Source organism: Phodopus roborovskii, unplaced genomic scaffold (genome assembly GCF_943737965.1).
Source record: "Phodopus roborovskii unplaced genomic scaffold, PHOROB, whole genome shotgun sequence".
In the NCBI taxonomy this organism is placed as follows: Eukaryota; Metazoa; Chordata; class Mammalia; order Rodentia; family Cricetidae; genus Phodopus; species Phodopus roborovskii.
In genome coordinates this window covers 36,331,301-36,346,894 of record NW_026126517.1, presented here as the reverse complement: position 1 = coordinate 36,346,894, position 15,594 = coordinate 36,331,301, and the positions used below count along the sequence as shown (strand labels likewise).

Below are 15,594 nucleotides of genomic sequence, written 5' to 3'. Positions count from 1 at the left end.
TCTTATCAATCAGAACATTTTATTATGGATATCAATCAATTTTCAGTTGGATGTGCAGAATATATTTCCAAACAACCACTGGCTTATGTTTTAATTATATTTTTATGCATTTATTTTGTGTGCACATGACAAGGCACACAGAGATTTTCTGACAACTTACATATTGATACTGCCTTAACTTACATATCAACATTATAAACAGCTGACAACATTGCTGGGGAAAGCAGCACACTGCTCTAACCCCAGTACATGAAGAGCAGGGACAGGAAAATCACTACAAGTTCAAAGCCAGCCTGATCTAATACTGAGACTCAAAAACAAATTTTTTAAAAAGAAAAAGAAATGACATCTTATTGACATTATCTCTCTTTTGTGAGCACTATAAGGGTTTCTTTTTAATTGCACTGTATGTTTCACTTCTAAAGTCTATAATTTTCTTATGCACCTGATCTTATGGTGCCCATTTAAATTTCTTTACTGTTTTAAGACCTAATACTTCCTTGCTCATCCTTGCGAAACCTAATAAGACTAATATTTTCAGACTAATGTTTTTAATGTCAAACTGAACTGCTCTTCTGGTTACTTTTACTTTGTATGTTCCACAACATTTATTACATGGTTTTATATATTTCAGAATCTAGCTTTGTGGGTACACTTCTTATGCAATATTTTTTCAGATAAACACTACAAATCTGTTTATTGCTTATTTAAAACAATACTACAACCACAAACATGCCTTTAAACTAGTAAGTTTAGGGACAGGATGGCTTGGTTTTTTATTGGGGAAAAGTGAATGAGAAAGGGGGGAGGGGAGAGGAGAGACCTGCCTCTGGGGACAGGAGCAGCAGCCTTTTAAAAGGGAACATGGCGAACGTGTACAGGTAGTGCTTAGTGGCTGCAACTGAGGGAATATCCTGTCAGAACCCCAAGGACAGGCCAATACAGATGCCTGAGTACTAGTAACTATCAACAGTGAGATGAGAGGTGGAGACAGGAGAGTCCAGAGTCACAGGTGGACAAGATAGCACACTGTGCTTAGCAATGAACAACAAAAAACACTGTCTCAAAGAATGTGAGAGGCAAGGGCACCTTGAGCTGTCCTTAGTTCCTCACACACTGATAATTCTCTTCAAATGTTTATTCCTAAAAAGAAACTTTCCCTTATTAATATAAAATAGCCCTGTTGAAATAAAACAATTTTAAAAATTAAAATAACCCTTTATTCTGCATCTTCTTATCTGTATCTCCCCTTTTCCTTATTTACTTACTTTTTAATCAGAGAACTTGATACACAACCTAAACTTACGACTATTTCTATTTTAGGTTTCTGTTTATTAAGTCTGACATGCCCACTAAAAGATTAGAGAGTTCCATCATTTCATCAAGAGTTTTCTGCCTCAAAACACATGTTAAGGGGCAAAAGAGATTGCTTAGTAATTAGGAGCACTGGTTGTTCCTACAAAGAACCAGGTTCAGTTCCCAGCACTCACATGGTGGCTCAAAGTCATCTGCAACTCCAATTCCAGAAAATCAATGCCCTCTTCTGACCTCTGCAGACACCAGGCATGCACATAGCACACATACATACATGCATGACTAAACACTAAAATGAATTTAAAAAAAACCTAAAAATCAATTTAAACATGTTAAAAATAATCAGTTCACATACACATTAATAAATATGTCAAATTAGCAAACATTTTATTGCTTAAGTTAAGCATTTTATTGAAAAGTTTAGTTCCCCCTTTTCTCCAGCTTTGTCTATGTTGTTTTTGAGACAAGGTTTCCCCTATGTGACCCAGACTGGTTGGAACTCCCTTTGTAGACCTTGAACCCACAGATTAGGCTGCCTTTGCCTCCCAGAGTGCTGGTATTAAAGGAGTACATCACCACACCTGGTCTCTATTTTTATGTCTAACATCTGCACACTGCTTTTATCTGACTTTCTACCATAGCTGTTATCAACAAAACAGGTGACATTGTAACATTTTAAATGAGCATGTAGGTGCTTTGTGAATAAAAGCCCTGGCTGTTCTTCTAAGACAGGATTCTTTGAACATGAACTTTATGAAATAAATGCTACTCAATGAAAATGGACACTGGATTTGACTTCCTAAAGTTTTGTTATATCATGTACATTTTGGGCATTAGGCAAAAATGATTGCACAGTAACACCAATAGTTTGTATTCCTAAAATTTTATGCAATTTGAACTGAGTAACCTTATAGGATATAATCTAATAAATCTCCAACACTAAAAAAAAAATTATTTTATGTGTATAATTGGAGGTAGGTAATTTGCAGAAGTCAACTCTCTCATTCCATCGGGCTTAGCAGCAAATAGATTTATCCACTGAGCCACCTCACTAGCCCTACTCCAATTTCTTTAATGAGAAGAAATAAGCTCTTCCTTCTACAATCTGCCTGGATCAAGGTATTTTATCACAGCAACTACTGAAGTGGGCTATTGCTGTGTCAGACCTGACTACATGGTGTTTTGGATGAATATAGAAGACTTTGGGACTTTAGACCAGAAAAGCAACTGCATGCTGTAAGCAGAGCTTAAAGGGTCATCCGAGGTGGAGCTCAGAAGACAATAGTGCTGAGAGCTTTTGTGGACTGTAAAAGCCCAGCTCAAGAGACTTCAGAGGAAATCAGGACTTTAACAGGAACTGGGCTAGAGGCCATTCCTGTAATGTTTTAGCAAAGAGTGTGGGTGCTTCCTACTCTAGTCCTAAGAATTTGCCTAAGGCTAAGTTGAAAAATAGCAGACTAATTTCAATGTTGGGAAAGATTTCAAAACATCCTATTATTGACTGTCACATGGTTACTAGTAATCCTCTTATGCAGGTCTACAACTGAAAAGATCAGGCGGGCAAAAAATAATACAAAATGTACAGTTTGAAGAGAAAAATAATACTAATAAATGTAATGTTGGACTGAAGGCTAGTGCTGAAGATGATTAAGGAAGGACAGGCATGATCCAAAAACCAGAATAAAGGGAGTGGTACCCTCAAAGCAAGACTCCACCCAGCCTAAAGAATTGTCAATCCTAAAACAGAACAAAAAGGAAAGCTGTTGCAAATGTGATTCAAAGGTTCCAGGCTCCATCCCAAGTGGGCAGCTGAATTTCACAACGTTCTGTTTTCAGTCATGAAAGATATCCTAATAAAGAGGTTGTAGAATCTTCTTACATGGTTAAAGAAAGTCTCTGAGGACAGGCATGTGGCAAGGAAAACCCTAAATGGAGGCCCTGAGAGATTGTTGTGTGAAGCTGTGACAATGAAACCTGAATGGAGTCAGAAACTCCAAGATGCTAGAGGTACCAGATCCATGGGATATCTGCTAAGGAGAGATGCACAAAGGGAGTGGAATCAACCCAAGAGAAAGAAGTATGTTGCAAGCAGCAAAGCCAGTAGGGCAGAGCCATCTAAACTCTGACATCAGACATGAAGCTTGTCGCTAAAGAGTTCAGCACCCTTGCAAAAGATTATGTTAATGGTTTATACCCAGGCTTAGAGGCATGGAGTAAAGCACAAGATTTCTCCTCAATATCCAGCTGTTCCCTACCACCTGGCAACAGTGCATTTGGCCTAGAGGAGGAGTTAAGAGTGCATATAGTTCAAGGAAGATTAGAGGAGAGGCTCCATCTATGCAGCTACAGAGAAGCCCCCATCCCTGGTGGGCTTTCTAGGTATTACAGATTTGGGAAAGAGTGCCCACACCCTTGTAAAGTAACCCTTCACCTGAACTTTGTCAGGAAGACCAATAAATTCATTGGTTCCTCTAAGAGAATTTGGCAAGAACATGATTGGGGGCAGAAGGTGTGAGGAACAGACTTGAAACGAGCTTTATAGCAACAGAACTACAGAATCTGGAGTTTGCCCTATGGGGTTTCATATTGCTTAAACCCAGTACTTCTCCACTATTCCCGATTCCTCCATTTTGAGACAGTAATGCATATTCTGTGGCATTGTATGTTGGAAGTATGTAAATTGCTTTTACATGGGATTACAGTTAAGAGATTGCTTTGAGTCTCAGATGAGATTTTGAACTTTGGATCTTGAAACACTGTTGAGACAGACTTAAAGACTATGAATATTTTTAAAGTTATACTAAATGTATTTTGCATTATGTTAAGGCCACCAAGATTATAGGGGCTCTAGGTAGAATGTGGTGATTTGAATAAAATGCCCCTTGTAAGTCTCATGTATTTGAATATTTGGTTCCCAGTTATTAGCTGTTTGGGGAGGACTTGGAAATGTGGCATTGCTAGAAGTATGTCATTAGGGATGTGCTTTGAGATTTCAAGATTCACATCATTCCCTGATGGGGAAGGTCATTCTGTAAGCCGTGAGTATCTGTTTCTCTTACTGGTGATGAATAAAGCTATTTCGGCCAATGGACAGGCAGGACTTAGCCAGGCAAGAAGTATAGGTGGGGCGACCAGAGAGTCGCCATGGGGAGATGCCATGTAGCTACTGTGAAGATAGGACACTGGGCATTCTCCAGTAAGCCAGGACCACATGGAAATACTAAGATTAATAGAAATGGGTTGATAATTAAGAAAAAACTAGCCAATAAGAAGCCTAAGCCATCGGCAAATAGTTTATATTTAATATAAGCCTCAGTGTGTTTATTTGGGACTAAGGGCTGTGGGACCTGGCTGGAAAGAATCTCAGTCTTCAATTCCCAGTGTGCCCTCTCTGCTTCCTATTTGTAGATGAAGATGCAATCTTTGAAGCCAGCAGTACTGGCATTCACCTTTAATTCCAGCACTTGGGAGGCAGAGGCAGGTGGATTTCTGAGTTCAAGGCCAGCCTGGAAACCCTGTCTCAAAAATGAAAAACCAAGAAAAAGACTTAAGCTCTGAACAGTTGATCCATCACCATGCCTGCTGCCAGGCTTCCTAATGTGATAATGATGTATTCTTACTCCCCTGGAACCATAAGTCCCAAACAAATCCTTCATTCTTGTGGTAATTTGAAATAAAATGCCCCCCGCCAAAGGGAGTGGCACTATTAGGAAGTATGACCTTGTTGGAATAAGTGTGGTCTCTGTGGAGGCAGGCTTTGAGGCCACACCCAGTGTCTCAATCCACTTCCTGTTGCCTCCAAGATGTAGAACTCTCAACTACCTCTCCAGCACCATGTCTGCCTGCACAAGGCCATGTTTCACCATGACAATAATGGACTGAACCTCTGAAACTGTAAGCAGCTGCCTCAATTAAATGTTTTCCTTTATAAGAGTTGCCATGGTTATGATATGATGGGGATGTCCTTCTGTATGCTGTGAATATATGCTTCTCTTATTGCTTGGTGAATAAAGCTGTTTTGGCCAATGGACAGGCAGGATATAGCCAGGCAGGAAGTACAGGCAGGGCTATCAGACCAGAAGAATTTTAGGAAGAGGAACTCAGAGAGTGAGTAGCCAGAGGAGACACCACGTAGCTACCAGGAAAGTAGGACGCCCAGGGATTCTCTGGTAGCCAAGACCACATGGAGATACATAAATAGTTATGGGTTAATAATTAAGAGAACTAGCCAATAAGAAGCCTGAGCCATTGACTAAACAGTTTATAATCAATATAGACTCTGTGTGTTTGAGACTTAACAGCTGCAGGACCAAGCAGGATTGAAACTTGTCTTCAATGATGTCTCTTCACAGCAAAAGAACCCCTAAATAAGATACTTCTTTAAGTTGCCTTGGTCACAGTGTTTTAACACTAATAACAGAAAAGTGTCTTATACACCAGCATTACACAAATTGGAGAAAACCAAACCCATTTCCTCTAAAATCAGGAACGAGACAAGGATGTTCATATTCTGCATTCAGTCTTATTTTAATGCAGTGCTTGAAATCAATTAAAGCAGGAAGGCAAGAAAAAAAATAGGGTATAAATAGGAATAGAAGTCAAATTATCCCTACATATAGGTAATATGATCCTGTGCTTAAAAGACCTTTAATGGCTCAGTGGTTAAGAGCACATGCACAACAACCACAAATATCTTGAGTTCTAATTTCAGCACTCATATAATAGCTAGGTATGGTCCTGTACACACCTCTAACCCCAGTACCAATGAAGTGAGGAATGGGTGAAGAAAAAAGGATAAAAAAAAAAAAAAATGAGCTCTAGGTTTAGGGAAAGATCCTACCTCAAAGGTACATAATAATAGAGGACATCCAAAGGCCCTTGATATGCTCCACACAAGCACACATAGGTATGAACACCCATACATACTCATGCATTCACCATACAAAAAGAGACAGAGATGAAACACACACAAATAAAGATCCTAGAGATGCAGCCAGAAAATTCTCAATTCTGATAAACACTATCAGCAGTACAGAATAATCAACAGCTCTTTACACCGTTAATAAATATGCTGAAAGAAAAATCAAATCAGGAAATAATTCTATTCATAATAGCCTAAAAAGGAGATGAATAACTACAATGTGGCCTCTCTCTGCCTCTCTGCCTCTCTCTGCTTCTTTGCTCTCTCTTTGCTCTCTCGCTCTCTCCTGCTTTTGGTTGGCCACCAGCTACCCCCTCTTTCTCTCCCCTCTCTCAATAAACTCCACGTGGGCGCTGAGTCTCGTGTTTGTGTTTTATAGGCATTAGTTGCATCAAAAGAACAACACAATGAAAACTTTATATTGAAGACACTAGAAAATGAAAAGATGTCCATATGCATAGATTAAATTAGTATCATGGGAAAAGAAGATGGCTTTGTAAGTAACACTTATGACACAAGCATCTCTGAATTGAGGTCAGTCTCCAGAAGCCACATTAAAAAATGGACAAACATAGAAAACCACTTGTAATGCCAGCACATGGGCAGCACAAACAGAATCTCCAGAACAAGTTAACAATCCAGACTAGCTAAAACAAGCCCCAATTTCAGCAAGAGAATCTATCTTAATAGATAAAATGAAGAATATAATTGAAAGAGACACTAGAACCTATACACACATTTACATCCACACCCACATGAACTTTCATACATACATGCATGTAGACCATGCAAACAAATGGAAAAAATTATATTGTAAAATAGTCTTTGTTAGGAATGGAGAGATCACTTGCTACTCTTCTGGATGACTTAGGTTTGGTTCTCAGCACCCATTTCAGGCAGTTCACAACTCCAACTCCAGGAAATCTGACACTCATACTTGCCTCTGTGGGCATCTGCACACAGGTGGTATATATTCGTACCAAACACACATACATATAAAAATTTGACTTTGTTACCAAAAAGTGAACTACATATTTAATACAACCACCACCAAAATATAAGAGGGAGGGAGAATTTTATAAACTTCAAAAATATTTACTACTTCTAGTAAAAATATTAAAAACTTGTTAAAAGTTTTTGTAATGATGTCTACGTATGTAAGTATGCACAAATGAGTATGTACTTTAAGACACTTTAGGACTCCTTGTTCTTTCTCTGAAGCCCTACTCCACTCCTTTTATTATGTGGCTGCTCAGCAAACTTCCATGCCTAATGCAGAATGTCATGGTTTTCTCTCCTGATTTTCTTCATCTCCTTCCGCCAGGCAGCTTTCTTGCTCTTGGATTTTCCTTTTAAACTCTAATAAAAATTTGGCCTCAAGCTTTTTTAAAAGGGAGGAGGTGTTATACAATGAACGTCATACTGTTAACTGCTAAAGTAGGCAACAGATAAGGAGGTCTGGACAGAACTTAGCATTTGTGAGGCTAGACAGGATTGGGGGAGAAAACAGGAACTGTAATAAGTAGTAAAATAATATATATTACTTAAATACCCAACAACAAATTTAGAAGTGAAACAAAATAAAACAGTCAGCTTGTTCATATTTTATTTTTATCCTAAAATTTATTTCAGATTACCTTTCACTGAAGCACTTCTTTTGATGTTTTAAGAATCAGTGAATACATCCATAGATACTTATAACTTTCATAAAGTCTCACATTTGGAGGTCTTATTGGAAAGACAGACATACTTAATTAAGGAAGGCAGTAAAAGAAGAAAAATTAACAGTGATGCAGAAAAAAAGACGAACCCACATACCTTGGAATCTAGTTTGTTTTTCCAGTTCCCTAAGACTCAAAAACCTTCCAATTAATCCCAGCACTCAGGGCAGGCTCCAAAGCTACAGAGAAACCCTGTCTCAAAGGGGAAAAAAAAGAAAAGAAAAAAAAAAAAAAAAACTTCTTAACTAATGAATAAATGCTCATTTTCCTAAAGACATCTTAAACAACAAACTGTGCTTACTTAGGAACAAAATATTTGTAACCTTGAGTTTAACTGTATTAGTATTACTCTCTTAGCCCTAAACCCAAACAATACACCTCACAGAGCAAACTTACAATTTAATTTTACAAAAGCAATCTACCTTGGGGCTGGAGAGATGGCTCAGCAGTTAAGAGAACTGGCTGCTCTTCCAGAGGACTGGAGTTAAAAAAAATTTTTTTTTCTTTTTTTAAAGGAACAAGGCAGTGGTGACATACACCTTTACTCCCAGCACTCAGGAAAATTGAACTTTATCTTTAAACTTTGTAAACTATGTCCATAGAAACTTATAAAGATACAATCACACATACACACAGCAATTATACAGATACGGAAAGTATTCTCTCTAGACGCTTATACCTGTGGCTCATACATGTCCCTCTCCCTAAATGCCTGTCATTTTCAAATCTAAAGCATATACTCTTCATTACCACTACTTAATAAACTCACTAACTTTGCACCTCTCTATGGCATAGTCAAGAATTCAACTTCAGGGGGATATAAGAGTGTGAAATTCAGGCTACTGGAGTCAATACTAAGCTGTCTGCTTGCCTACAATGACTACAAAATGAGTGTCAAAATATTAATATTCAGCATCACTTCCCACATTCTCACACCTATCCACAGGAATATAGCACTTATTTGGGATGATAAGCTAGGAACATTTTTCAATTCAAGTGGTTTATTTGTGGAACACATGTTTCTGTAATGGGATAGTCTGCAAGTGGTTAGTTGAGCTTTCAGATATGTGTACTGTTAAATCACTTCAACAATTTCAGAGATATACTCTATATAGACTCACATTTGCATCTTCAGTACATATAATTAGGAAAGACATTCAAAGTCATGTGAACTGATTGTTTAACAAATCACCTTTGTCTATTTTGGAGAAAGTCTTGACTACCATTTTTAACACCAGATGACCTTTCAACTGCAATTATAATGTTCTTTATTTTTGCTCAGTTCTTCCACACAATCAACATTCCAAGACTCAAAAAGAAAGCATGGGGGTGGGCAAGAAATGGTCAAAACAAAGAAAGAAATGAACAAAATACTTTAAGAAAGTACTTTTCTATAAAGGTCAGGATACATAGTAAATATTTTACATTTTGGGGGAACAGAGTCTTTCACATTAAGTTTTTTGTTTGTATTTTGTTTTATAGCCATTAAAAATATGAAAAACATTTTTAGCTCTCAGACAGGACAAAATCAGGCCACCAGCAGGATTTGTCTTGTGGGCAGCAGTTTGCTACTAAAGAGCTCCAGCATGCTATTTTAGTTATCAGTAGTATGCACTAACTTCTCCAAGATGGTAAAGCCTATAAGGTATACAGGAGCAAATTATGCTAACACAGAAAAGAAAAGCTAAGAGCATTGAAGAAAGCAAAATGTCTTAACCAAGAACAAATTTGGAACTTTGAAAAATAAAAAGGAATCACTGTGATTCAAGCCAAGAAGAAAAGTACTAAAAAGATGAAGTCAGAGATACGAAGATCAGATTACACAGTTCTTTGTTATCTGGGGTTCCGTTCTAATGTATAGGAGGGCACCAGCAAGATGACTAAAGCAGGTAAAGGTGTCTACCACCAAACCTGACCTGAGTTCAATTCTGACCAGATGGTTGATGAATCCTGTAAGTCATCCTCTGAATTCTACTTGTGTGCCCATGTGAGCACACACAGACAAATAAATGTTTTTTTTAAATGTTGCCTATGAATGATGTTTTGATTTAAAAAAAAAACACACACACACACACATTTGGCACTGTAACCATTATATCTTATACATTCCACTGTAGTGAATTGTTTCATTGAGCCTAAATACTGTTTCACTCATGTCTCAATATAATCTACTTTAAAATACATAATAAGTAGCCAGGTGGTGGTGCATACCTTTAATCCCAACACTCAAGAGGCAGAGGCAGGTGGATATATGTGAGGCCAGACTGTTCTACAGAGTAAATTCCAACACAGCCAAGGCTACACAGAGAATCTTGTCTTGAAAAACCATTCAAAATAAATAAATAATAGATAGATAGATATATAGACAGACAGAAAGAGAAAGAAAGAGAGAAGGGGAGGGAGGGAAGAAGGAAGAAAGGAAAGAAAAGGAAGAAAGGAAGGACAGAGGGAGGGAAGGAGAAGGGGGGAAGGGAGAAGAGGAGGGGAGGAGAAGGGAAGGGAAGGGAAGTGGGAAGGGAAGGGAAATGGAGGAAATGAAAAATACAGTAAGTAGATAAAATCTCTAAAAGACTGATTAAAAGCCAGGATGAATAATGGGACATGCCTACAGTCATAGGACTCAAAGAAACTGCTGTAGGAGTATCATAAGCACAGATGGAGCTACAGAAAGAAAAACAGATTAGGAAGAGCTACACTTTAAAACAAACACCTAAGTATAGCTAGGATTAGCTGTTTAGCAATGTTCACCATGGCAATGAATTCACTGCAAAGCACTGAGGGACTTAAAAATGCACTGATATACAAAAATCTTTCCATATTTTGGACAACTTTTACAAGTAGAACTAATAGGAAGTAACAACACTGACAGGGGATATGTGAACTCACTATTACAGTTTAATAAATCGAAGACATTTCATGAAATTTTTGCAACGATAGGTGGGAAGCAGTAACTGTATAATGTGAAGCACTTTCTTAACTTGAAATGCTATTCACTGGCACTTGACCAAGGTCTAGTTTCAAAGTCATTGAGTTTTTTCTGTGAAGTTCAAACAGTGAATATGTTATACTTCTACAGGTCATATTGTCTCTATCCCAACTACTCAGTCTGCCTTTACATGAAAATAGCTATAAACAAACACTTACAGCTGGGTATGGTGGCACACAACTTTAATTCCAGACTCAGGCGGTGGAGAAAAACACATCTCTGAGTCCAAGGCCAACCTGGTCTACAGAATGAGTTTCAGGACAACCAAGGCTACACAGAGAAACCCTGTTTTCAAACCGCCCCCAAAAGAAACTTACTTGCATACAAGTTTCTGTTGCAGTGATGCTCTAATAATCATGGAGCCAATTATAATAAACCTCAATTAGAACACACATGTGTCCAAAAAGGCAAGAAAGCCTTTCCTTTATATTACTTGCTTTTAAAAGCTGAAATCTCATGGGAAGAAATAACTGATGGAAAGGGAGGGTTGACAAGGCGTTATTACTGTGCTTCAATAGTAATGAAAAAAAATATCCATAAACTCCTATAGCTTCTACCACCTTCAGGGGAAATTGAGGGGTGAAATATTTAAGTCACCCATTATTCCAGCAATTCTGTTAGCTATTGAGAGCTTTACAGTAGCTTTTGAACCTGTACAAACTAAGAAACTAATAAAATGAAATACTGAGTTTTCATTCTAGTGTCAGTACAGGTCAGAATAGAAAACCTCTCACTATAATAAGAAAAAGAAAGGGATGAATAAATTACAAAATCAAAACTGTAAAACTCATCTGGAAGCTGAGATTATTAAAAAAAAAAAAAAAAAAAAAAACTAAGCAAGCTCAATTCCAGACTGGGAAACACTCTTTCTAGGTAAACAGTAAAATTACAACTTTCAACTCTAAGCTCAAGGTGAGCAAAGGGGCAAACAAGCAATCCTTAAACTGACAGACAAACTGAAATTCATGAATTTTAGATGCAAAGCTACCCAGCACAAGCTAAAAAGTTCTCCCATGGAGCTTTTGTAGAGTACACATCAGTCTATGGCCACACTACCCTGAACCTATTCCATCCTGACCTTAAGAAGCAAGTAGGATCCAACCTGGCTATCACCTGGATGGGAACACAAATCACTGTGTACTAATCAAAAAGTAGATGAGGAAGACAAAGTAAGTCTCCTAGACTGAAAGGTCAAGAATAGAGGTATAAAGCAAAGAGATCTATAGAAACTGGCTCAACTTAAAAAACAAGTTTTGTTACAAAGTATAAATTGAATCTACTAAAATTAACTACAGTTGTAACCCACCCAGAAGTCAATTCCAGATTTTGAAAAAAATATTAAGCTAATATATCTTTTTAGTTTAATTAACATGTCTTTTTCCAAGAAGCAGCAGTTAGAACTTTAATTCTCAGTGTTCTTAGCACCTATAATATTCTTGTACAGTAAGAATAATAGTACCTAATCACGAAAGTGTGGTGGAGAAACAAAAGGGAAAGGCAAAACCATTGATAACATAAATGGAATGATTTTAAAATAAAAATAAATATCATTAAAATGTATTTCATACAGTGTATACCATAAGTGAGGGGGAATGATTTAATATATTTTTGCAGAAAAGTGTCAATTTAAAGTAAAAGAGTCAAAAGAGTAACATTCAACAAAAAAAATATAATATTTTAAATGAGCCTGTTCCTTATATCGAGTTCCAGGACTACATAGAGAGACCCTGTCTCAAAAAAAAAAAAAAAAAAAAAAAAAAAAAAAAAAAAAAAAAGAAAGAAAGAAAGGAAGGAAGGAAGGAAGGAAAGAAGGAAGGAAAGAAAATATCTAAGATTAAAAATGAAAAGGTCACTGGATAGGCTTAACAACACATACATACACAGATTGTAAATTCAAAAAGTATTCAAAATAAAGCATAGAGGGAAAAAAGAAACATAAAAAGGAATAAGGATCAGTCAGACCAGTAAGACAATTCCAAACCAACTGAAAGGGAATAAATAAAATGAAATGAAATGAAATGGAGCAGCATAGAAGACTGAAGAACTTGCAGAAATTATCCAAAATGCATAATAAATCCACAGGTCAAACCTCAGAAAAACAAAAACAAAATAAAGAGGTAAACTGTACTTTTCTGCTGAAAAATCAAAGGTTACAAAGAAATGAGGGCTGAGAGTTGTCTCAGCAGTAAAAAGTACTGTTTGCTCTTCTGGAGAACCTGGGTTTGATTCACACCTGCCTGTACCTCCAGTTCCAGAGGATCCAATACCCTCTTCTGGCAACCACCAGGAATAAATGTGGCTGATATGTATACATGTGGGCAAAATACACATACACATAAAACAATATTTAAAAAAAAAAAAAATGTACCCAAACAAAAATGACATGTTACATTGAGAATAAGAATACTGAGGGTTACCTTTTTATAAAAGTGGTAGAAGCTAGGAAACAGTAGGTAACATTTAAATTTCTGAAAAGAACAAACTGTCAACACAGAAATATAAAACTCTGAAAAATATCCTTTATACATGAAGATTAAAATGTTTATTTTTAGACAGATAAAAGCCAAGAGAATCAATACCAATAGACATAAAATTCATGAAATGTAAAAAGAATTTTTAAGTCATTGATAACAGAAAGAAAACTGTCAGACAGAATTTTCAATCTGCAGGAAAGAATATCCTAGAAATACTGAAAACCAGACAGCTACATCTACTCTCATTGCTTCTCTTCACTATTGTAGTAGAGTTGAATGTCATGAAGCAAGAAAAAGAACTGAAGTCATAAAAAGGGAAAAATGAAAATTATCTTTAGGGTCAAGCAGTTGTGGCAGACGTCTTTCATTCCAGCGCTAAGGAGGTAGAGACAGACGAATCTCTGTGAGTTCGAGGCCAGCCTGGTTTACAGAGAGAATTCCAGGAAGGGCTCCAAAGCTACAGAGAAACCCTGCCTCAAAAAAAGAAAGGAATGAAGGAATGAGGGAATGAGGGAATGAAGGAAGGAAGGAAGGAAGGAAGGAAGGAAGGAAGGAAGGAAGGAAGGAAGGAAGAGTAAAACTACATTTGAACATTGAACTCTCAAAAAAATTAAGGTTTCAGGCTGGACATATGGCTTAACAGTTAAGAGTGTTTGCTACTTTTGCAAAGAACCCTAATTCATTCCCAGCATCCAAGCCACATGCCTCACAACTGCCTGAAACTGCAGCTCCAGGGGATCCAATGAACTTTTTTGACCTTGAAAGAAATTCTTATACTGTCATCATCCTTCTGTCATCATCTACGTTTTAATTTGTTCATTCTTTGTGACCTATCTACTCTTGTAACCAAGCAATCCTACTCACGTGTATTTTTGAAAAATTATCTGCAAATGTGCTATTATTAGATATACACATACTCACCATTCTACCATTTGTCTCATAAAAGCAAGAAATTGAAATCAACTCAAATGTTCATCAAAATTAGAATGGATAATTGGCATATAATCTAATGGATCAATTTACCGCAATGAAATCTAATAATTTATGACTAACTAGAACAATCTGGAATTAATTTTTCAGTTATTATGCTAAACTCAATTTCTTAATCACATAAAATACACAGAGTTATTCAACTCATATGTTTAAAACTAAGAAGAACTACAGTATTTAAGAATATAATGCTGGCATTTAAAATCTTGAAGGATTGGGCCAAGGATTTAGCTCAGCAATAGCAGTGCACTTGACCAGCAAGCAAGCATGGAGTTCTAAGTTCATTCCTTCTCACTAGGAAAAAGAAAGAAAAAGAGAAGGAAAGAAAAGAAGTAGTAAATCAAGATTATATTAATAAATTCAGGAGAATGGTTACTTCTACAAAGTACTGACAAAGTAAGATAGGAAAGGAATTATCTCTGGTTTGTGGGTCTAGACAATGACACAAATACACCAAAAACATTTAAACAATGTTTTATACATTTTCAAACATTCACATACACGTGAAAAAGAAAAAGTAATTGCATATGACTACTAGGATAATTTGTGAGTAGCAATATACATGTGTTCGCAGGTTTGTACAGTGCATGCATGTAGACATCAAAGGTCAACCGTGGGAATCCTCCCTTTGGTCTACCATCCTTTAAAAAAAAAATGCACATATGAACTCACAGAGACTGTGGCAGCACACATAAAATCTGAATTGGTTTAAGTCAGATGGGGGTCCCAGTACTGATAACAGAAAGTAGCTCCAACCCCTAATGAAGAATAGAAACCAACTGGCAAAAGGAAAATCGGTTTTCTCCTATGGAATATGGGTATATATATCAACCAACATTCCAGTGCTGATCCTATGTTCAGGAGTAGTTAGTTGGCCAGCATAAAATGAACTCAATGATGTTTCTGTGAACCTTTTTTGTTTCATTTTTCTTTGTCATGAAGAGAGAGAGAAACAAAGAGAGACAGAGAGAGAGATAATAAAACATATGGAGAAAACTGTATTTAAAAGATTACAAAGAAACTTTTAAACCAGATTTCTTACTGTCCTTAGGTTTGCCAATAGGCCAAGCTGCTTGGCCAGACCACCATAAGGATTTGCCTGTTTCAACCCCCCTAATGCTGGAATTACAAGTACACTTACCATTGCTTTTTTTATCTTATTTTATTTTTAAGAATTCTGGGAATCAA

General features: G+C 36.9%; 1 protein-coding gene across 9 annotated transcripts in view; it reads right to left on the bottom strand.

Moving 5' to 3' along the window:
• Myo9a (myosin IXA) overlaps positions 1-15,594 on the bottom strand; it is a 207,475-nt gene that overhangs the window by 155,907 nt on the left and 35,974 nt on the right. Inside the window, exon 1 of one of the 9 annotated variants that reach the window (XM_051197650.1) lies at positions 7,873-7,981. The exons of the other annotated variants lie outside the window; for them this stretch is intronic. The gene's annotated coding sequence lies outside the window, so the exon portion shown is untranslated. Of the gene's footprint in view, positions 1-7,872; positions 7,982-15,594 lie in introns of those variants that run through there. 9 annotated transcript variants of the gene reach the window in all.